The sequence below is a fragment of the Protopterus annectens genome, chromosome 8.part1, assembly GCF_019279795.1.
Source record: "Protopterus annectens isolate FY-2018-M chromosome 8.part1, PAN1.0, whole genome shotgun sequence".
Classification (NCBI taxonomy): Eukaryota; Metazoa; Chordata; order Ceratodontiformes; family Protopteridae; genus Protopterus; species Protopterus annectens.
The window spans coordinates 137,459,356-137,468,858 of NC_056742.1; the positions used below are offsets into that span (position 1 = coordinate 137,459,356).

The 9,503-nt window shown below is 43.5% G+C and overlaps 1 protein-coding gene across 1 annotated transcript in view; it reads right to left on the reverse strand.

The window, feature by feature from the left end:
* The window catches only part of PSMD7 (proteasome 26S subunit, non-ATPase 7), a 718,833-nt gene that overhangs the window by 609,517 nt on the left and 99,813 nt on the right, over positions 1-9,503 (reverse strand). The gene's annotated exons all lie outside the window — the stretch shown is intronic.

Sequence of the window (9,503 nt, forward strand, 5' to 3'; positions counted from 1 at the left end):
GGGAATACTGGTAGAAAAACAGATATAGATATATATAAAAAGTAAACTTAGCTGTAGAAAATACTTCTTAATAAACCTTCACTGGCCCAAGCACACCGAAGACTTGCGATCCATTGCAGCGGCAAACTAGATCTGAGGTTAGTCAGAGAGCATCATGGGATAGGTACTATGTCTCGAGCTACTGAAAGATCTTGAGCTTGGAAAGTGGCCGACTCTGAGCTGATGGATCGGCTCCGTATCCACATGCAAGAACAAACGGTGAGATTGAACAACTTCACATCAAAGTTTAAACCACCAGTACTAGAAGTACTGAATATAGTAACGGACATAACAGAATTGGAACTGGGATCCTTAGAAAAGGGTAGGAGTACACAGAAGAAAAGGGGAATTGTGGGAAAAATACATGCAGAATAATGTTTCAAAAAGGAATGAGGTTTAAGGGAAGGCAGAAATTGAATATTCAATTGACTGTATAGAAGATATGTGAAGTATAATGTTTGCAACTGAAAATATGTCAATATGATTTGTCTTCATTTACATAAATTTAAGATTGCCATGTTATAAATAATTCAATAAAAGATTTTTTTTTGTTAAAACGTATGCGTCAAAAAACACACTGCAGAAATGTTATCCAAAGGTAAATACAAGGCTAGCTGCCCTCGCGAGCCATTTTAAGTCTAGCCGATTTCTCTTTAGCTGCTTGAATTAACCTGTTTTGCTTGGTGTTAGACTGACCTTACCCATCCCATGGTTGGCAATTATATGTTACCCCTAAGGAAGAATAAACGGGATTATAGCACAGATAATTTGAGGGGAGGGACCCATGAGTAAGATAAAGCATTTAGAAGCTGCAGCCCTCCATCAGTAACACAGTAAGGTATTCCTGGAGTAAAATTTTCTACTGCCCATCCACAGACCCAAGCTGGGCTTGAATATGGGCAGGAATGAGCTTTATTTTATTTGGACTGTGAGAGTCTATTCCACAGCAGTGGTATCCCCTACAAATCTTTCTGTTGATATTGCAGAAAAGGTTTAGATACCTGGGCAAATCATTTCTGATACGATTTGACTTGCTGATGTACAGCAAGTCCATCAGTACTGGGACAGAGGATACCTTGTTTGCCAAACACAGGTCACCTCTTAGCAGTCTAAGATACAGAGTATAGGTACAGTGATTTGAGTTGGTCCAAGTTATTTATGCGTTACACCCTTTTAGTAAGGTATCTCTCTGTGGGTGTTCTAGTTGTTGCATATGTCCAGACACATGCCAAAGGGGGCATCATTATACTCCTTGACTGACCTAATGAGGGCTGAGTAAAGGGGGACGAAGCCATTTCTATACATATGTAATGATGTGAGGTAGTGCCAGTTATGCCAGAGAGAGTAGGGCAGTATATGTGAAATATATGCCAGCATAGCTAGATGGAGTTTTGTAAAGAACTACATGTCATTTAATGTCAAACTGATTTGTACAGATGCTTGTGTTAAAAATGCATCAACAGTGGGTCCCATCCGGACAGAAAAGAAATATATATATGTACGTCAGACCATAATGTTGTTAACTGCTGAAATATACAGATTTTAACAGGGGATACTGGAAGGGAAGCTGTTAAGCTCAGCCATGCTAACATTACGAAAAATAGCTTGAAATTAAATCACTTGGTTTAGGTCATAAATATTTTATCTCACAGGTCTGAATGCAGCGAGAGATGCGATGTCTGGGTTGGGATCCTGCTCTTACTGTCCTTAGTGGTGAACTAACTGGTACCCTGGGGTTCTAGGGAATGAACAGCTTGTTAGTCTCTGCAGGAAGGGTGGAAGTACTGGAATTGTTTTACAGTCTCCAGATTCTAGAATAAACCTTAGCAAAGTTATATGTGTGAATTGTGACCCACATGTGCCAGATCCTGGCTCAAGTTTCGAGTGAGGGGGTAGTGAGAGAACCACAGAGTCAGGTGACCAGATGTGATATCATCCTGTAGCCAGCACTGAAGTTGTACTTGAATACTAGTGAGAGATGTGACAGACACTCAGCACTCTATTTTGAGGAACCTGACAACAAAGACACTAATCCATTTCATCTTGCCTTGCTCTAGCCAGGAAGTAGGGAACAGTAATTCTTCAGCAAGTTAGGAAAATACAGTGAGATTAGTTAAATGTTTTTCGGATCTGTCCGAGTCTTTCCATCTGTGTTATAGGTTCATAGGTGTCTACTAGGCCAATGGCCCTGGAGCCTTTACACGCCTAGCCCATAGGATTACCCTGGCATTGTGCCACCCAACCTTAGTTCCTAGTGCCTCTGTCAAGCAGAGCCACTGGAGTGATCCCAGGTGTGAATTTTCTATTTCCCTTTCACTCATAAAGATTTCTCTTAAAGAGGGCCAGTGAAGTGCTCTGCTTGACATGTATGGGAAGTCTATTCCATAGCATGGGCAGTCTCTGGGTTATGAACCTGTCCCTCCAGCATGTTCTGTTGATTGTGGTAATAAGGTTGAGGTCTCTGGAGTGTGTGGTGCAGAGGAATTGGGATTTTAGATGTAGCATTTCTAATAGAGCTGGGTCAGACATGGCTTTGTAAGTCAAACAGAGATTGCCTCTAAGTAGGCGATATGAGACAGAAAACATTTGGAGTTTTTTTTTTTAGTCTGTCCATATAGGACAAGTGTTTAAGGCCTAGGATCATCTTTGTGAGGTACTTCTGCAGCCTCCAGTTGTTGCAGGTGTCTAGTGAGGTACATGCCAAATGGGGCATTGTACTCTATGACCGACGTAATGAGGGAAGAGTAGAGGGAGACAATGACCTCTTTCTTCCTGGATGCAAAACCCTTAGTAATGAGATGTGCCACATAGAAGGACTTTCTGACCACAGTGGCAAAGTGGTGGTCAAGAGAGAGGTTGCTGTCAACCTGTGTTCCCAGATCTCGTATAACGCCTTCTGTGTTTAGTGGACTACCATCAATGCGGTAATTCAAAAGAACCGGGTTTTTTCCAAAGGGGATGAAGACACATTTTTTGGCATTGAGCTTAAGGCCATGGATCTGACACCAGTCTTTGGTATCACTGAGGCCTTTCTACAGGATGTCAACATCACTTGGGGAATTAATAATAGCTCCCAACTTGCAATCACCTGCGAACTTTTGTCAGCCAGTGTACTTTCGTGTTGGTCTGGACTTCAGAGAAGTAGATAACAAACAGGACATGACCCAGGACCGAACCCTGTGGGACTCCACTAATGACTGGTTGGTAGTCTGACTTAAGTGTCCGCTACTTTCACACTGCAGGTTCTGTGAGCCAGTTTGCAACCCACCTAGTGATATAGGAGTTGATGCCTAGCTTAGTAAGTTTTTCTACGATTCCGGAGTGGGGAATGGTATCAAAGGCCTTGGTCAGATCAATGTAGGCTGTATGAACCACCTTACCTCCATCCACAGCTCTGGTGACTGACTCAAAGAAGTCGACCAAGTTGAGCAGGCATGATCTGCCCTTCACAAAACCAAACTGTGTAGGATGCAGAGTTTGGAGATTCCCTATATCCTTGTTTATTAGGTCCAGGATGATGTGTTCCATAGCTTTGCATACCAGACTCATCAGGCTAATGATGCCACAATACAGTGATAAGATGATCAGCTTTAATAATTGGCTTAAATTCTGGTGTCATTCAAAGGGGATCCAATGTCTGTCTGCCTGGGATGACATGCTGGACAAGCCACGCTGCTTCGCAAGGGACGGCTTGCACCCGTCACCCCTAGGCTTCCAGATATTGGCAAAGGCTCTTGCCACCCCCATAGTGCCTTTTTTAGGCAAGGCTCAAATTCTAAACCTACCACCCTAGAACACAAAAAAGGAAAAAAACTAAGGGTAATGCTGCTCAATGCCAGAAGTCTCAATCTCAAGATGTACGCACTCGAGGCCCTTCTCAGTATGGAGAACATAGATGTCTGTGCTGTGACAGAAACCTGGTTCAAGGCTCCTGAGAGCACCCCAGCACTATCAGGTTTCACCTCATATCATGCTTTCCGGCCCCAAAATCCGGACAACACCAAGAAAGGAGGGGGGGAGTCCATATTCATAAAGGACACCCACACCTCAAGGTTGGTGGCAACGCACGATGCATCGGAGACCATCCAGGTGCAATTAACCATAGGCAAGACTGCTCTGCAATTTGTAGCATGTTACAGGCCACCCTCTCAAACTCAGGAACCTCGCATGGCCTTCCTGAAAACATTGGAGGGGATAAATGTATCTCCAAACACCATCATACTAGGTGACTTCAACTACCCTAATATAGACTGGGAACACTACTCAAGCCCAAACACTCTAGCCCAAAGGTTCCTGGAGTTCATAAACTCAAATGCCATGGAACAACTAGTCACCATCCCCACAAGAGGAGAAAACATACTTGATCTCATCATCACGAACATGGGATCACAATGTTCAACACCTGAAGTATACCCCTCACTGGTGAGATCAGATCATAAACTAATCTCGCTGGAGGTCCTCATCCCGCCCCACCTGAAATAAAAAAGACCACAGTGAAAAACTTCTCAAAAGCCGACTTCACACTTCTAAAAACTAGTGTGATCTCCTTTAAGGCCCCTGAGCCAGTGGTAAACATTACTCAAACCGCTGAATCACTTACAAATGCCTTCTACCAGCACCTACAGGACTGCATGGATCAGGCAATCCCAAACAAAACTAAGACTCTTTGTACCAAAGGCAAGCGTCCAGTCTGGTGGACCCCAGCCATAAACAAGCTCTACAACAAAAGGAGGAAGCTACTACAAGATAGAGCAAAATCCTTGAAAGGTAAGACACCTTTGATCATTATAAGTAAAAAACTAAGAGCTCTCATAAAATCATCCAAGGCAAATTTTGAGAGAAAAATCGCCAAAGACTCAAAAGACAATCATAAGGCCTTCTTTAGCTATGTTAGAAACCTAGGAGGAAACTCCCAGATATGCTCAGAATTAGTTCAAAATGATGTGAAGATTACTGAACCTACATACATTGCCAACATACTGGCTGACAGGTTCAGTGCAAACTTCTCCCCCCCAAAAGGAGAGATATCCATACCAGAGGATTGTAGCCCCCCAAACATCTCCAACTCCCAGGTGAGAACTGCTCTCTCCAAGGCAAATAACACAGCATCCATGGGACCGGATGGTGTCCCCGGCTGTGTGCTCCACGAACTCAATGAGGAATTAAACCCGCAGTTAGGACAGCTGTTTAATCTTAGCCTCACCTCAGGATGCACCAAGGAGTGGCGCACGGCGACTGTGGTCCCACTTCACAAGGGCGGTGCCTCCACCGACCCTGGAAATTACCGTCCCATTAGCTTGACAAGCCTTATCTGCAAAGCCATGGAGAGGATCATAATGGAACTCATAAACAAAGACATAGGGAACTTGCAGACTTTGGATCCAACCCAGTTTGGTTTTGTCAAAGGCAGATCATGCCTTTTAAACTTGGTTGACTTTTTCGAGACAGTCACCAAGGCCATTGATGAGGGAAAGGCAGTCCATACAGCCTACCTCGACCTGGCAAAGGCCTTCGACACAATACCCCACTCGGGTATCATCGAAAAACTCATCAGCTTGAATGTAAACCCATACATCACAAGATGGGTTGCAAACTGGCTAAGTGACAGAACCCACAGGGTCAGAGTTGCTGGAGCCATGTCAGACTCAAAGCCTGTCACAAGTGGTGTCCCACAGGGCTCAGTCCTGGGTCCACTCTTGTTCGGCATCTACTTTTCTGAAGTACAAGCAAACACAGGAGGGTTATGGCTGACAAAGTTTGCAGATGACTGCAAACTGGGCGCCATAGTCGAAAACACATCTGACACAGATATCCTTCAGAAGGGCCTCACAGAAACGGATAACTGGTGCCAGAGCCATGGCCTAAAGTTAAACGCCAAGAAATGCATAGTCATACCCTTCGGGAAAAACAAGGTTACCCCTAGCTACCATATAGGTGGCAATCCACTGAGCACAGAAGAAGTCATCAGGGATCTGGGGACCCAGGTTGACAGTAGCCTTTCGTTTGACACTCATGTTGGTAAAGTAGTTAGGAAAACCTTCTACATTGCCCACCTGATCATGAAGGGATTCACATCTAGATCAAGGGAGGTCATCGTCCCCCTGTACTCATCACTCATTAGACCTATGATTGAGTACAATGCCCCATTCTGAATGTATCTGACCCGACACCTGCAGCAGCTGGAAAGGCCCCAAAAGTTCCTCACCAAAAGGATAAAGGGTCTCAAAAATATGTCTTATGCTGCCCGACTGAAAGAACTCCAGCTCTATTCAGTCTCATACCGCTTGCTCAGAGGTGACCTGTGCCTGACATATAAGGCCATGTCAACCCAGATTTGATGAATATGCTTCACCTCAAAAAATCTAGATCCCTCAGAACCACAAGGGCGGGAGACTTAAACCTTGACACGGTTATTAATAGAACGTGCTGGAGGGACAGATTCATCACCCAGAGACCTCAAAAAATCTAGATCCCTCAGAACCACAAGGGCGGGAGACTTAAACCTTGACACGGTTATTAATAGAACGTGCTGGAGGGACAGATTCATCACCCAGAGACTCCCTATGCTGTGGAACAAAATCCCGGTACATGTGAGGCAGAGCACCTCGCTGGCCTTGTTCAAGAGGAATCTTGACCAATGGATGGGAGATCGCAGATATACCCCAGGGATTACTTCAGTGTCACTGCTTGACAGAGGCACAGCAAAATAATAGGCATAGTTTTATTCAAACTAAAGGGGTGGCGAAAGCCACATAACTATGGGCTAGGCTTATAAATGCCCTTGGGCAGATAGCCTAGTATGAACCTATGAACCTATAATGGGGCGATAGTTCCTGGGGTCTGTAGTCGCTCCTCCTTTGTGGAGAGTGATGACTGTAGCAGTGCGCCATTCGGTAGGGACAAAGCCTGAGGTGAGGCTGTGAATCAACACGGCACACAGGTGAGATGCCAGTTCACTCTGTAGTTCATGCAGAACACAGTCAGGAATACTGTCAGGTCCCACAGAAGCTGTATTCTTGGCCTTGGACAGTGCTGTTTAAACCTGTGCAGCAGTAATACTGAGTGTGCCTGGCAATCTACTGGTATTGTGATTGGTCCTTTGGGGGGGGGGGGGTAAAGTTAGCACTGAATCTGTCCGCCAGTACATCTGCAATACCTGTTGGCTCGGTACAGGAGGTATCATTGTGCAGTAGTTCAGAGCAAATCTGGGTACTGCCATGGAGATTCTTTACATAACTATAGAAGGCCTTGTGGTTGTCTTTACTATCTGCTGCAATTCTGTTTTCATAGCTAGCTTTAGAGGATTTGATGAGGGATCTCAACCTTTTGTTGAGGCTGATAAGGGAGTTTTTTTCCAGTTTTGGGACTTCCTTATTCCGCATCAATTTCCTCCTTCTGTTGTAGAGTTTGTTTATGGCAGGGGACCACCAGATTGGCTTCCCTTTTTTTTTTTTTTTTTTTTGAAGAGAGCGTCTTAGTTCTATTGGGTATGGCGAGATCCATGCATTAGTGTACGTGTTCGTACAGTCCACTGGTGTATGATCTGGCGGTCATGCAACTATTCTCTATTTGCATGAGTGTTGTGAAGTTAGCCACCTCTGTTTTTAGGAGCCCAAAGTATTTCTGTTTATATTTCCTGTGAATTAAAACTCTGGTGTTTATTGTAAATAGATAATAAAACAGATAACATAAAAATGATGAATATTTATTATTAAATATATGTATATCTTTCATTGTGGCAGGTATTTAAGAAAACATTTTAACCTTTGAGAGTAACTGCGTTTATTTGGTGGCACTGCGTCTTCATGCACCTGAAAGTCTTGCTGCTTGGGTTGGAAACACTACAATTTGTACAAATATTAACTTTACTAAGAGTACTTGGGTACCCTGGTAAAAGCCTTAAAGTAGAGAACTGATTTCTGCAGAGAGAAAGGTGGAGTCTTATTTGGGGCCTGGAGTGGTAGTCCAGCCCCAGAACTGGAGGGTGCGCCCTGTGTGCTCTTATGGGAAACTGAAATTGTACTTGGTGCAGAGAGCTACATCTGAAAATACTATGTGCATCTACTGTTGTTCTAAGTGAATGTTCCCCACCGGGTCAGTGGTAAGGATTGAGGCTCCTTGATTACTGGCCCACAGGAGGGACGTCACAAATTAAATGAAATCCCTGTTTATAAGCTGCACCACATAGTTTAAGACAGTGGACACATGCTGGTCAAAAGTTAGGTCACTGTCCACATACAAGTTCTCAAATTCCAAATACAAGTTCTCAAATTCCAAACAAATGGGTCAACTCTTAGGGGCACATTGTCAATATGGTAGTTCTGTGGGGTAGGCGACGTCCAAAGGATATAATGCATTTTTTTGGCACTGAATTGCAGTCTACGATTCTGGCACAATCTTGCAGGATGGCAAAGTCATCTGGGAATTCAAGGACTTCTCACAGCGTGCAGTCACCTGCAAACATAGTCAGCCAGACCCTTTTGGTATTGGCTTTACTTCACAGAAGCACAGTAGAGAGTTGATTATCCGAAAGTCAATTATCCAAAACATCAATTATCCAAACCTAATATTCCAAAGTTTTTTGGGTAGGAAAAATTAAGGTCTGAATATATAAATGTTACACGTATCAGCTCATGCATGTTTTTTGAACTTCTAAACTGCTTGTGTGTGAAAAATATTTTTTATTGTCCACTGGACTTGCGGAACAGTTGAAAAGTGTATTCCCCGAGTGCAGAAAAAACAAGATTTTAGAAGTTTTTTTTTATCCAGTTCAATATATGTTGATTATCCAAACTACCCTTGGTCCCAATTAGTTTGGATAATCGACACTCTACTATAGATGCCAAACAGGAGAGGTCCCAGCACCAAACTCTGGCAAACTCCACTGGTGACAGGTCTCTGTGGAGAAAGTTTCCCCTATTTTGACCTCCTAAGCCCTATCTGTGAGCCTGTTTGCAATCCAGTGGGTGATGTAGGGGTTTATTCCCAGTTTAAATAGCGTTTCTAGTAAACTCGAGTGGGGAAATTGTGCCAAAAGCCAGTCTGGGATGAGGCCAAGAAGTGAAGACTTTTTCTACTCCACATCACACCACTCATGACAGTCTTGCTACATTTTTAATACTGGCTCAACTTATTCCTCTTCGAAAGCTCATTTAGCTGTTCCACTAAATGCAACAAACACTGCATAATTTTATCAACATTTATTAGTAAAATTTTTGTACCTTCTAAAGTGCATAAAGACAACTTTGGACATGGAGAAAACAATCCAGCTCTCTACAAGCTAAAGCAAATAATGGATGCCACATTTGTGTGTGTAATATAAATATGCATACTGAAATGGGATTGCAAAACACTGTTTGTGCTTTAGCAGTCAGACCTCTTTGCATTATATTCTTCTGCTTAAAAGTTTATACCCGATAATACCTTGAAAAACTTGGTCTTCTTGCCACCACTGGGTTCATGAA